Source organism: Terrapene carolina, unplaced genomic scaffold (assembly GCF_002925995.2).
Source record: "Terrapene carolina triunguis isolate 2854851 unplaced genomic scaffold, T_m_triunguis-2.0 Scaffold179, whole genome shotgun sequence".
Lineage (NCBI taxonomy): Eukaryota > Metazoa > Chordata > Testudines > Emydidae > Terrapene > Terrapene triunguis.
Window position 1 is genome coordinate 12,172,121 of NW_020664530.1, and position 15,289 is coordinate 12,187,409.

The 15,289-nt window shown below is 40.5% G+C and overlaps 1 protein-coding gene across 1 annotated transcript in view; it reads right to left on the reverse strand.

Moving 5' to 3' along the window:
• The window catches only part of LOC113406996 (growth factor receptor-bound protein 10), a 199,974-nt gene that overhangs the window by 99,408 nt on the left and 85,277 nt on the right, over nucleotides 1–15,289 (reverse strand). The window lies entirely within an intron of this gene.

Consider the following 15,289-nt stretch of genomic DNA (forward strand, 5'->3'; position numbering starts at 1 on the left):
CTCGCGGCACTGCTTTGCATCATCCGGGCATTGCGATCTCAACCCATAATTCCAATGGGCGCCGGAGGCTCCGGGAACTGTGGGATAGGTACCATAGTGCAATGCGCCGGAAGTCGACGCTAGCCTCGGTACTGTGGACGCGGTCCGCCGACTTCATGCACTTAGAGCATTTTAGGTGGGGACACACACAATCGGCTGCATACAACCGGTTTCTATAAAACCGGCTTCTATAAATCCGACCTAATTCTGTAGTGTAGACATAGCCAGTATCTGAGCCTTACACACATTAAATTAATTCGCTTTGCAATACCCCTGTGAGGTAGGGAGGAATTTTATGAAAGAGGAATTGTAGCAAAGGAAGATCAAGGCAGAAATATGCATTAGTCTCCATTAATTTGGGGTGCCTCAGTGACTGGGCACCCCGCTTGACACCACGGGTAAAACAGCACTTTATAACATTCAAAACATCGCACACATATTGACTACGTTACTCTCACAACACCTCCATTTAGTATGTGGTAATCCCATTTTGCTGATGGGAAAAAATGAGGCAGAGAGGCGAAGTGCTTTGCCAAAGGCCACATAGCAATCCATTGGCAGAGTCAGGATTTCTAGCCCCATGCTCATGCCTCTAGGCCATGCCGCCTTACTGCCAGAGGTAGTGAGCATTTGCAGTTCCCTCTGACCTCAGATGGGGTTTAGGGTGCTCAGCCCTTCCGAAAACCAGGCTCCTTCAAAGTGGGCATTCAGAGAGTGAGGATCCTGTAATTAGTGAACATCTTCAAAGATTTCTGTTTACGTGACTTGCTCAGAATCACAAAGAGCCAGAGATAGAACCCAGTTCTCCTGGGTGGCATTAAACTGCCTTAGGTAGGATCATTTGGTGGTTCATCATCCACCTTCCAGAGCAAATGAAGGGGGAATCCTACAGACAGCAGCCTAATTTGCTACACAAACAATTAGTACAATGAGCACTGTCTATCTTGTGTTTGGATTAGGCACTAGTCTGTGTAGCTAGAGTGCAACAGTGCAATCCAACGCTATATTATCAGTCACATGCAAGAGGGGGCAGAATTTAATGCTGCCTGTGTCAATTTTAATTCCAGCATTTCCTAACTTGAGTCCTTGACTTGCAATCATAACATTCTTTTAAACGTAGCTCTCTGTATGTAATTTCCTAGGTTTTTTTTTTTTTTTTTTTAAATACACAAAGAAAAAACCCAAATTGTTATGTGCAATTTTGCCAGTATGCAAAACCTATATTCACACTGGCCCAACTTCTCTGAAGTTTGCCAGTAGCGTATTGCAGTGACATCCAGTTACCTAATTCCGCCACAGCACATTAGTATACTATGACATAATAAATGTTAGGCTCCACTGATCAGAATTGATCAATGAGTACCCATTGTGACAGTTGGTTGTTTCATTTTTAAAAAAGGAATTATGTTTGCTTACTTGCAAATTCATAAAGTTCCATAGTCTGCAATGGTTTCCCAGTCATTTAGCACAAGTAGTTAGATTCTTTAGATGATTAAAAAGCTATTTGTAAGAAAAAATTCTGAGCTTTAACAATGTTTGAATTAGTAACTTCCCTATCAACCAGAAGATGTTTTGCACTCACAGTAAAGTGAGGGTATAACTGGTTGAAAGAACATTCTCAAAGAGTAGTTATCAGTGATTTGCTGTCAAAGTGGGGGATAGGTGGGAAATGTATCTAGTGCGGTTCTGCAGGGGTCTCTTCTGCATCCGGAACTATTCAATATTTTCATTAATGTCCTGGATAACAAGTGTAGAGTATACTTATAAAATTTGCCTTGGGAGGGGCTGTTAGCTCTTTGGAGGACAGGATTTGAATTGAAAAGGACCTTGACAAATTGGAGAGTTGGTCTAAAACTAAACAGAGGCACTTAGAATCATAGAATATCAGGGTTGGAAGGGACCTCAGGAGGTCATCTAGTCCAACCTCCTGCTCAAAGCAGGACCAATCCCCAGACAGATTTTTGCCCCAGATCCCAAAATGGCCCCCTCAAAGACTGAGCTCACAACCCTGGGTTTAGCAGGCCAATGCTCAAACCACTGAGCTATCCCTCCCCTCCCTCTTCCCCCTACCTCACTAAACCCAGGGTTATGAGTTCAAATCCATGAGGGGGTCATTCAGGGATCTGGGGCAAAAATCTGTCTGAGGGACAGTACTTGGTTCTGCTGTGAAGGTCCCTTCCAGTTCTACGAGATAGGTATATCTCACTTTAGTAGAGACAAATGCAAAGTACTACATTTTAGGAAGGAAAAAAAAAATCAAAACACAACTGCAAAATGGGGAATAACTGGTAAGGCAGTAATCCTGCTGAAAAGGATCTAGGGGTTATAGTAAATGGAATATGAATCAACATGATGCAGCTACAAAAAAGGCTAATATTCTGGGGTGTATTAACAGAAGTGCCATATGTAAAACATGGGAGATAATTGTCCCACTCTACTCAGCACCGATGAGACCTCAGCTGGAGCACTATGCCCAGTTCTGGGCATCACACTTTAGGCAAGGTGTGGGCAAATTGGAGAGAGTCCAGAGAAGAGCAACAAAAATGTTAAAAGATTTATCTGACCAATGAGGAAAGGTTAAAAAAAAAAAAAAAAAAAGTATGCATGTTCAGAACAAGACAAGATGACAGGGGCGGGGGGAGGACAGGGGGAAGAAGGAACCTAATAACAGTCTTCAAATATATTAAGGGTGTTATAAAGAGGACAGTGATCAGTTGTCCACTAGAGACAAGACAAGAAGTAATGTGCTTAATCTGCAGCAAGGAAATTTTTTCTAACTATAGTTGATCACTAGAATAGGCTTCCAAGGGATGTTGCTGAATCGCTGTCTTTGAAGGTTTTAAAGAATAGGTTGGACAAACACCTGTCAGGGGGAAGGAGGGTGTCTGGTATACTTGGTCATGCCTCAACGCAAGGGGGCTGGACCTGTTGACCTTTCAAGATCCCTTCCAGCCCTACAGTTCTATGATTCTCTGATTAATTTGACACTTCTGGTCTTCGAGATTAACCTCCTAAAAAATTGTGCTATTATGTAGAATAGAATATTAAGATCTTAAACTAATTCTATACTTTGCCAGACAGCTTAACCTACATTTTCTGTAATAGTGTCAGCCAATTTTTAAAACCCATTCAGTTACTAAACACCAAACCAACATTTGTTTAGGATTTATGATCACTTCTGTAATTTAGATATGCAAGCAATTTAAGCAGCCAGTCAACCTAAAATGCTGAAACACTAAGAGGCCTGCAATGACTTGAAATGGAGCATATAATCACATAAAATTGTAAATTCACTGCATGGGATATCACACAGCTTTGTTCCCTAACACTCCAGTTACAGACCTCTCAATTGCTTTTTATTTTTATTTTTTAAAACAGGTAGCAACACACACATCCCATTCAGCTGTATCCAGAAAGCTTTTGTTTAGGAGCTGGTTATAGAAATAATTTATTTTTTGTTCTACCTGGAGGCAATGGAGGGCAAAAGATAAAAGTATCCTAACAATTAATTCCTATCTTTATGGCAAACAATGGAAAGAAACCAAGGGCAGTGCAGACTGTTCTCCACCCTTCTGGCTATTTTGATAGAGACCAAGAATGTAACCCTGAAGGTCAAGGAAGATAAAAAGTCTACATGTAAGTGCTCAAATGAAGAAGTCAATGGATTAGGACATCATTTGTTTCCACCTGTGACAGTCTTAGCTTGGGTGTGGGATACAGAGCACTAGCTAGCATTGTGAATATTCCGTTTCCATAACAAAACATCCTTAGCAGTTAAAAAAAAAAAAAAAAAAAAAATGAACACCTGACAAGCTAAACTGTTTGCAGATGAGAGGGCTGCATAATGTCAGCTATTAGAAACTACCTGCCATCATCAGAGAGATCAAAGGTGTATAGCTGATCAGAGACAGAACACAAATCAGTACAGCCTTGTTTGAAAGGAGGTGGCAGTGACTTATCTCTGTATCTAAAGATGTTCAGTGATTTTATTTGGGAGACAAATGAAGTTCTGGTATACAAATTACTAAAATTCACAGGAGGATTAGGAGACCTAAAAGGATACTGAGAATCTATAATTTAGGTAGTTTAAAGAATGCAAAAGTAATAGTAGTAATAGTTTCAGGCATGATACCTACCCTTGATTCTTCATGCCAATTTTTATCACTTACAACCAAGTTTTCTTTTGAAAGTATTTGTTCCCCTTGTGCAAGATCCACACTAAGAGGTTTGAAAGTACAGTTAAAGTTGGCACTTGATGGTATTTTCAGTTTCATCAAAGTAAATCAACAGATTAAGAAGAAGATATCGTCCTCCTCAAACCACATACCACTACTAGTTAAAAATCAGACTTCTGTCTGAGCTATTTAAATTGACAGTAACCCTTTAAGTTGGAAAACTGATGCATAGGCAGAGTATCTGCATTTCTCCCAAGATGTTCATTTGTGAAAGAGCAAGGAGCTTGGCTTTGTGCAATTAGTAACCGGAGACTAGATTAATGCTAGAATGCTTTGTCTGTAGTCAATATCAGATGATGGTTCTCTTGCCCATTTTAAGTATTCCCCCATGCAGCGACACTGTAATTTTCTCTTTTAAAATAAGGTTTAACAAAGCTGAGACAGGATTAAAAACCAAACAGCATAGCAAGCAATAAGATAGAGAAGTGCATTAAGAATTGTTACAAAATATAAATATACACCCTCTTGCACCAAAACAACTGTCTTTCATATTTCATATTGAAGTTTTGCAGGTACCTCAATATCTGGAGTTGGGAAACAGGGCTAAAGAGGCAGACAGCAGGGTCTTGAATGAATAACCCCCTCCAGTAAAAGGTGAAAAGTCTACACAGAGCAGAGGCGGTGCGAACCCATTGCAGGCACTAAGCAGGAATCTTTGGGGGGGCCCGACCCACACAACACACACTAAAAAAAAGAGAATAGGGAGCCTCCTGGAGTTGTTCGCGGCCCTAAGCAATTGCTTAGACTCCTTATACCTAGCGCCAGCTCTGACACAGAGAAACAACTTTCCAACTCTAAAAGTGATTTTAGTCCCAAGATAATTTAATTGCCCACAGCAGCAGTCTGACATTTAATTATAGCACCTCCAAAAAGGCTCTCAAACCCCTGAAGTTACTTAAATATATCTGAGGTGTCAATCACTAAGGGTGTGTCTACACTTTGAGCTAGGAGATATTTGCCCCAGATCCCTAAATGGACCCTTCAAGGATTGAACTCACAACCGTGGCTTTAACAGGCCAATGCTCAAACCACTGAGCTATCCCATACTAGTACTAGCTCTCATCCTGTTACAGTGCTAAAGACAGCTACATTCTATGGAACACCAGCGGGGGAAGGGTGGATGGGCTAGCCAGCCCACGTATGTATCTAAGGTCCCAGCTTGGTTCTCGGGGAGGCAATCTATCTCCTCCCACAGTTCGCACTGCCATAGCTACACTCTATTTTTAGTGTACTAGTTCAGTGAGATCTAGTGGGAGTGTGTCTCCTCAAGGTGGGAATCATGACCCCAGTTCAAAGGGCAGACATACGCTTACTGGGGGAAAATAAGCAGAGCCCCAGGAGGGACAGGAGGTGTGTGGCAGAGCAAATAATCCAGGGCACCTGACTCACAGTGCTGAGCCTTACCTATGAAGTGTAATATAAATGTTAGCAACTAGTCCCTGGCTGACCATATTAATTTCCATTTGTCCACTGAGCTAGGGTCTTGACATTTGGCACAAATTCAGCATTGAAATGAGTGAAAAAAGGTTAACAACTGTCACAGAATCCTAATAACATTCTTCCAGCCAACTTGTGAGCCCATACCAAGAGCTCTTAATTAACTTAAATTGATTAAACTAAGGAGAGAAGGGTCAAATATTATGGTCTGCACAACTCAAGTTGAGGGCTGTTAACTCCATGAAGCAGAGAAGGGACAGTACAACTTGGAACCCCAATTCCTCCCCTAAGGCTAATTAAGTTTCTACTGTCCAAGTAGTTCATGTGCTATTGCACAAGAAGGAAAAGGATGATGCAGACTTCTAACTCATTACACAGGTAGTGGCGATACACCACCAGTAGTAGATTATGGATCAGTTCATTTACAGAGGAAACATCAAAGAGAACCCCAGTAAAGCTCAACTCAGGTAAAAGACATTTGATACTTGAGACTACTACTGGGGATGGCATGCTTGCTGAAGTGTTACCTTAGTGACAGTAAGTAGGGCCTGGTCTACGCTGGGGGGTTGGGTGGGAGGAAATCGATCTAAGTTATGCAACTTCAGCTACGTTATTCACATAGCTGAAGTCAACGTACTTAGATCTACTTACCGCGGTGTCTTCACTGCGGTAAGTTGACTGCTGACACTCCCCCGTCAACTCCACCTGCGCCTCTCGCTTCGGTGGAGTGCCGGAGTCGATGGGAGAGCGCTCGGCAGTCGATTTATCGCGTCTTCACTAGACGTGATAAAATCGACCCCTGCTCGATCAATTGCTTCGGAGGTAAGTGTAGACATGCCCTAAGAGACCAATACAACAGGCTAGAAAAAACAATATAAAACGTAGGCTATCATAAACTCAGTTTTTCCTACTAGAGTGGATCAATTAGGTTTACAGTTTAGGGGTTGATTTTACTAGCCAATAAAACCATATTTTTTATTTAATATTCTACTTTGGCAACACAAAAGCATCAGAATTTGATCCTCTTCAGGTTTTTACCATCAGCTTAATTTAAAGGCAGAACTATCTTCTTAATACCAGAGCGGCAAGGTTAGCAATGGTTCCATGGGATGCTGAATTTACATGAGAAGTCTGAAGTTGGAGACTGAGGTGAAGAGCTTGACTCATCATACATGACAAGATGTATTTTAAAGGCTGTAGAGATTACTTGCTTTTGAGAGGTTTCCATAATAATGAGTGATATTTCAAAGACACGTATCTCCAGAGATTTCCCCTTGGGGGTTGGAGGGAGGGAGGGAAGAGAATCAGACACCACCTCTTAACTAATCTATGGTACCTACCCCTACACATGCCAAGTGCTATTTCTATTCTACTCCTCCCGTTAGAAAACTAGGAAGACCAGTGGTGTTAGACCTGATTTTATATCTGACATATGAGGGAAACGGCTGTTCCAAGCAATGCAAGACTGGCATCACAACCAGAGCAGATGCACAAACATAAATTGCCAGTTCTGCTGTTGGGAATGGGTGTCACAGTCAGTGCAGAAGAGAGTTATAGTATCTATCAAAGTGCACCAATTGCATTGTTTAGATCATTAGGAGATATGCACTCATTGAATGGAATTCCTATACTCCTAAATAAATGACTGATGCATTATGCACCTAGCAGCACCACACTCGACACCGTTTAAATAAAACAAATTAAGTTGTGGTATTTCATTTGGCAGATGCATGTGCGATAACTAGAGGATGCGCTGAATCTAAGACACACACATACAGCTGTGTGACAACAGAAGGTACATTTGTATAGAGAGCACATACTTTGACAACCTATACATGGAGAGCTGATGCAAGAGGATGACCAGAGTAAGAGTATTAGCTGCCCATACATGGAAATGGGAGTCAGGAAAAAAACTAGGCAGCAAGATGTAAATGTTCAGTTACCTATGATCCCGAATTAAGAGATTCTCATTTGCTTCCCACCTGTATGATAAAAAGTTTGAAGGGACCCACTAGAGCAGGGGTTGGCAACCTCTGGCACGCGGCTCGCCAGGATAAGCACCCTGGCGGGCCGGGCCAGTTTGTTTACCTGCCGTGTCGGCAGGTTCGGCCGATCGCGGCTCCCACTGGCCGCGGTTTGCCTAGACCTAGGGTGGTGGGAAGCGGTGCTGGCCAAAGGACCTTATGAACCTTAGTAGAGAAACTGGAGATAAAAATATATTCTTCAAATCAACAGTTTGTCTCCTTTTGAGCCAAAACCTGCCATGAAACACTTAAATACAAACTGATACTTTCTCAGCTGTCTTGAGTTTAAATAGTTCCAGCTTACTAAAGAGGTTGGTCCAAAGTTAAGTGGACCAGCTCCAGCGCCTGTCTTCTTCACAAACATTGAGCAACAGAAGTCATTTCCCCTTCAATATGCCTCCAGGGTCCATTACAAATATGATGGTAGCTCTTAGAAGTTTTCAGAACCCGTTCTTTCTCTAGGTCATTGAATAAGACCCCTCTCTCTCTCTCTCTCTCTCTCTCTCTCACACACACACACACACACACACGAAATTTTAGCACTTTCCAACTTTTGGCTCGTTTTAAAAGGGTGATTTAAAGATTATTTTTATTTACATTATTGAGTTGCCTAAAGGCACCCGCCCTTGTGCTAAGCTCTGTACAACCATGAAAGATGGTCTCTGCCCTAAAGACCTTACCTCTTAATACAAACATAGAAATGTGGGGCTGGAACACAGATGACCTCTTGAGGTCCCTTCCCTGTCCTGAAGCAGGATTATAAAAATTCAGATTTAACACTGCTGGATTACAGTCAGATTTGGTTCTCTTGCCTGCAAACACTGAGCACACATGCTTCTTTACTTAAGTCACAAGAGTAGAATTATGCATGTGCTGAAATGTTTGCAGGATGAGGATCACAGTTCTTATCACAAAGTTATGGGGGGCTGATTCCCTCATGTTGAGAGTTTCCACTTAGTAAAAACGTATCTAGATAAGAATAGATGCCCAAAAGGATAGCTGGTCAGCTGGGGAAAATAAGTAGAAAAAACACCCACCCACGTGCACACTAAATGGCTTCTGGTCTGTTTCTTCTCTTTTCAAATCACTAGCAGCCTTATGTACAGAATTTTCCAGTTAACTCAATTACTGGTCAATTTGTTCCTCCTGTAATTTGATTCAAACCTCTGGGACCAGATTTTTTTTTCTCTAAACTAAAAATAGCACATTCTCTTCTTTGTTCAGTTCTTGTTTTAAGCAGATATCTCAGTCAATGGGTTTAGAAAGTGGCCATATAAACTAAGGAGAAGGCCAAACCTCCATGCAAGCTGTTATATACTGTACCCTGGAAGTAATAAAGATAACAAGATTAGACACAAAGTAATAAGAACGGATTTATCTGAAATAAGGTGGAAGGTACTATAATAAGTTAGTTGGGAAGTAGAGGCTCACCTTCACATGCAATTACAGTAAACCTTTTTTGCACTGATAGTTGCAGTAAGTTATATAAATGCTGTTGGCATTGTGCAAAGACTCATGGAAATCTGGCTGCTTTTGGCATTGATTTCTTCAGTACCAATGGGAATGTCTCCTACTGACCACTCAATTTATGTACTGCTTTTTCATTCTACTTTTTAAATTCAGGACTTATTTGTACCTCCACAAAGCAGGCTTGAGTTCTGATAATAGCACATCCTGATGACACTGGTGTTTTCCCAGTACTGCAGTGAAAGACAATCCAGAGTGTTGATAATTACTAGGCACACTCATTGGCTGCCAAAGAAAAATATAGAAGTCACCACTGTGGGCAGCAAGTCAGAGATTTGTGGAAGTAAGCCAATCAAAGCTTGGGAGCGGAGGGACACACAAGGAATAGGCCATACTGGCATATGAGCCCTAACTAAAGCTATTTAGATTAAATTGGAATAGGAATGCTGGAGAAGGGGGATTAGCAAGTACCACTCAGACTATGTCTATGCCAGTCATTAAAGCAGCACACAAAATAGTCAACTAGAGTGGATTTTATGGATCTACATGGTATGCGGGCAGGGGAGTTTTTGTTATCTCTAGACACTATTGAGCCTACAAAAGTCATATTTTTGCTATTAACTTGTGAATTTAAATTGGGAATCTGCCCTAAGAATAGAGTTCAATGACTGTGAGCGCTCTTTGGAAATCAAGAAAATTGATTGTTTATATGCTTAAAACCAGCATCTACATCACTTTAACTCAGGCAAGATCTTCTAATGTGAACAAGGAAGACCTAAGGACTAGTCATATCACACTCTGTTGTCTGCTAATAAAACATAATCTGGCTATGGCGTGAGGTATAGCACTGTTCATTCTAGTTTTGAATAGGAAAGTAAAGAACTCCTGTGACATACAGAATTTTAGACTTTACAGCAGAGCAGAAATAGTCTCTGAAGAGGAAAATTGTATATGCGTGCTAAGAAAAAGGGGTTGTAATACATCTGTATAGGCAGCAAGAAGAATTTGACAGTTTGTACCTGAAGAATATGCTAGTAGTTTACCTAATACGTTATTTATTTATTTTTAAGAAGTTACAATCAAGTGCTGCTTATTTGCGTTCAACTACTAAACACTGAATAGTAAGTAGTTGTGAGACCTCTCAAAAAAAAGTAACTGGGAGGTATAAATACAATGCATTATAAAATGATAACCACCACCTTCAACCGTCCCCTAGTGATGGGTTTGACACTACTTAATGATTTTCTAGAAAAACAATTGAGCTTTCATAAGGAGGCTGAAGTGCAAATAAAAGGGAATAGAAACAGTAGCGGCACAAGCTTAAGGGTTTAACCCTGCTGAAGTTTGAAAGATTCATTCATTCAATTGATTTGTACTGGGAGCCTGCTGCACACTTCCATTATCTTCCACATGGTGAGCCACCTCTCTTTGCTGGGCAGTATAGCTAAGCTTAATAAATAGCATGAATAACTTCATGAACATCCTAGTGGGAAGGGTAGACTAACTTCTGCGGCACCCCTCTCTAGCAGCCCAACCAGAGGGAGAGGGGAAATGTCGGCTGGGCTATCTGGTCAGACTACTGGGGGGAACATGAGCATGAGGCTCCCTCCCACTACAACTCCCATGAGGCACAGCAGAGGCAGACTGCTATCTACCCAAAATATTTTGACATTTCCAAATCAATGCTTCTCAGAACTTTTTGTTCCACAAAAGGTTTTGCTGTTTTGACTTTTCACCCTCATTGGGGATCAAGACAAAAATGTCAAAATATAAAAATTTCTGGTGGGTCTAGTAAAAGACCCCATAAATGACATTGTAATGAGATTTTCACCGAAGCACTCTTAGCTACAATTGCCCTCGCTCTCTCCTTCTGCACCCTTTGCCGTTGGGCAGTGAACAGACTGCTATCCTTCAGCATACATACCACACTATGCAAGTGAAAAATATTGAATATTGCTCTTATTTTTATGTGGAACTGAGATACGGTTAAGTGGCCTGCCGTTTTCTCAAATCTTCCTTTGACCATTTCCCCCGCTCCCCCCAAAAAAGTGCAACTTTAGTTGACCCAGTCTAATCATGCTATTACTTCCTCTTTTCTCCTCGTGGTTTTAAAGATGGTAAATAACTGTTCTGATATACTTTGTCACTTTCCTTAATAACCCTTCAATAAACACCATATAATTTCAATGCTTGGTTTTTTACCCCATCTTCTATTTTTGTTATGATTTCCCAGAACTGAATCATTTTTTCAAACAATATTCTGCTTCCTGAATACTGAAACAGAGCATGAGCATTTCAGCCTTTTCCATGTCTTCAAATTTTACACCATTTGTTGATGTCTCTTATTTCTTTATTCTCAATGGCTTCAATCTTACAAAATCTCTAAGGGCTATGGCACGTCACACAAGTTTTCAGAGGTACAGGAAGATACTCCCCAATTCATGTTGTCTGAGGACTGTACTTGTATGCTTTACCTTTAAATGGAGGGATCATTCAGTATTAATATCAAACAATGGTTTCAGTCCAAAGTACTTGTTGCTCATGGAAGTGATTCATACCAGAAAAGTGTATTGGAAATAACAAAAATACTATTTTTATAGCTATTGTAAAAATAATTGTATACAAGAACTGCAAGTTGCAAGACTCCTTAACTTGAGGGAATGTACTCCCAATTCCCCTACCTCACCCTCAAATGTTTAGCCTTTTTTAAAAAAAGAAATGGCTGTCTCTGTGGAAGGATGATTCGGCTGCAAACAAGTACTTGGAATGTCTGTAGTATGAAAGAGCTTATTTAGGTAGATACATTTGGCAAGGGTTTCTCAGCCCTCAGATAAAGCTCTCACTTGTGCCCTCTTTTTCCAGCTTACAGGGAATAGAAGAGATTCAGATTCCTCAGCAGAGTACAGGCCATGGGAAGAAAGCATGATTTAGAACTGGAAGCACTTGTACCAAAGCTGTTCGCTTATAAAAGAGAGGAGGGGTTGTAGTTTAAGAGCAGCTGGTAAACTAATGATTGATAGAAACTGTTAAGTCTGCTGCATTCAGAGAACCTAACTTTCATTGGGGTCAAACATGAAATGGCAATGAGTGGGCATATACAATAGCATAACAAATATGGGATGCTGAAAGTTCTGTTGTATATTAGTTGTCTAATTTTGTGAAATGCTGCACTATCTAAAATAGTTCATCCAGCTCTAAAGAGGCCAAATTCCTTCAGAACTTCTGCTCAGGTTAAAGAGTTGCTAAAGCGTGATTTCCCAAACTGTGGTACATGTACTGCTGGTGGTAGGTGAGAGAAGTTCAAGTACCTGGTGTGAATCAGGCAGAGTAGAGACCTGAAGCTAGGTCTCCCACATTGTAGTGAGTGCCTGTACCACCAGGCTCATGCTCTCTCTGGTTGTGACCAGAAATTCCACCCTGGACCTAAGAAACCTTTCCTAACGAAAGCTTCTCAAAACTGGTACATTCCCATGCAATATTTCAGTTTTCACAAGTGAGCATTTTGTGATACAAACATTTTGTCTAAGAATTCCAACAAGCTCAGAACCTGTTCAGTGTTGAAGGACTTTTGCTCTACAGTTACTGGAGAAGAGTGCACTTTTCATAGGTTTGTAGAGTCGTGTATGAGCAGGTCATAATACCAGAGAGAACCAGCATGTAACTCGACATAGTAATTTAGCATTAACAGTTGTTTACATTTTCGTAGTGCTATAAAAGCATTAAGCTAGGTTATTTTTCCACTGTAAAAAGGGGGAGGAGCAGCAGCAGTTAAATGAAATGTCAGAGGCCACACAATCTGTGGGAGAGTCAGGATTAGAATGCTGACATTTCTGGTTCCTAGTCCTTTGCTCAGTCCATGCTCCCTATACAAACAGTATGATTACAATACCTATCCATGTTAGCATTCAAGTTCACTTGCAAACTAAATACCAGCTATATTTACCCTGATTATTTCAGTTTTAGCAGAAAACCTAGAAGTGGGTTTGAGACACGACTTGACAGTTTCTATTCATCTGCTGCAGAATAAGGAACACTGTTTTTGGGTCCAACAAAATTGGCCTTTACTTACTCATTGATAGCATATTATTAATTATATCAAATATTGGCCTTATTGTTCAAGTGTCCCTTAGAGCAGCCACTGACATTATGGAACACATTCCATTTAACCACAATTGTTAAATACGTCGGAGTAGTTTGCAGGACTCAAAGTAGTTCAGGCAGAGAAATATCAGGTGCCAAATAAGTCTTCATGTGATTACTGAGAGTAACAAAGGAGAGGCGATAGCTGGAATTACTGCAGAGTGTACCCAGAGATCTGAATCCTTAATTTGCTGGAGCACAATGAACGTACATAACAATGACGAACACAAGTTACAATTTGTGAATATCTGAATAGAGCCCATGTATGGGCCTTTTCGGATAGCATAATGCCAAAGCAGAAATATTGAATACTTTTGCTGAACCACTCGCAGGCTTCCAACATACCAGTTATGTGGGACAAACTATTTCAAGTGCTGTCGCACATAGAGAGTAGATCACTTTGAACATGATTTCCAAGAAATCTCAGAAGGTTAAGGCCAAGGAGCGAGTGTACATTATGCATGGGCACACAGTGACGATGGTTCTGAGAATCATAATTAGTATCATGAAGGAAGGTGACTAAGCTATACCCAAGACAAATCAGGATTGATTTATTGATGGTACTCCCAATGTCATCACACTAGTGTTATATATTCACTTGAATTAGATTATATTAAATCCACATTAGGAAAACAGGAGTGGATGCGGGGTGGAGGGGGAAAAGAAAGTGTTTATCTATTAAGAATATCAGGAGGCTTCTTGACCTAGGAAAAGGACTTCTGGCATCAGAAAGTGAGGCTTCCCAGGTCTTCAACATAATCAAGATCCTAACTCTATCTCAATGAGCACTATTAAGCATCAACAGGTTTACATTCTAATTCTGTGGCATGTGTCTGAGAAGACAGTAACTTTTTGGAAGAAGTCCTACATCTGGTTACAAAGAAGGAAATCTACTGATAGCTTCAAAGAATGCCATTTAAATCAAGTCTGTCAAGGGCTTTCGATGGGACAAGGAAGCTTTAGTTAGAGTGTGGGTAAGGCAGTCTGAGGTGAACAAAAAATGGAATGTTGCGTGCCTGCACAGTCATGCAGAAATACTAAGTGCATACAGTGTCCAGGATATCTGTTTGTGGGTAGGCTCAGATTGTAAAAGAATTCAAGAACGTAAACTACTTTTGAAAACTTAAGTAGTCTGGGAGGTTTGCAAATCATGGAATTCAAATCTTGCTGATCTTGACAAATAAACAGAGAAACTAAATTTCCAGCATTTTTTAGAAAAGTTAACTTAATCCTGTTGCACATTGTATTGTATTGACTGTGTCAAGGTTAACGGCTGCATTAAACTAATGCAACTAATGTGAGCCCTTCCATAATTAATATATGGATACTGTTATAGAAAAAAATCCTACAGAATGTAAACTATCCTTTTTCTTGGAGTTTGAATCACTCCATAGGAAATACACAGTGTTTAAGTGCTATAGAGATGTATAAAGTTTTTATAGAACCCAACTGTCTATGACAAGGTCTATGTATTTGTCTAAACCCTAACCCCATGGGGGCCCGATCCAGGTTATACTTCAGGAGCTCTCAAATGTCACAACTAACCTCATTAATAGGGACAAGAAATAAAGCGGTTATGGGACTTTTCATAAGGGAAATAATTACTCAAGCGATATGAAAAATTTCACTTTTGTTTAGGCATTATGACATGAATTCAGGGTTCTCCTTTTCCTGTAAGAGTTGATATAGAACACACAAAGCAGGTAAGGATGTCACTCCTCTTGCCAATCTATATGTATCAACTCTTCCAGAAGAATGAGTACTCTGAAGCTAGGTCCTGACAAGGAATAGCTTTCAAATTAGATTTGTAATACAGTATTACAGGCGTTTTAGTAATTAAAAAACCTGTTTTGGTGAAAAACTTAAAGCAGCTGCACAAACGGAGAAACTATATCACTAAAGGATCTCCTGGTCGTCTTCATTCATAGCTCACGAAGCAGTTTGCAA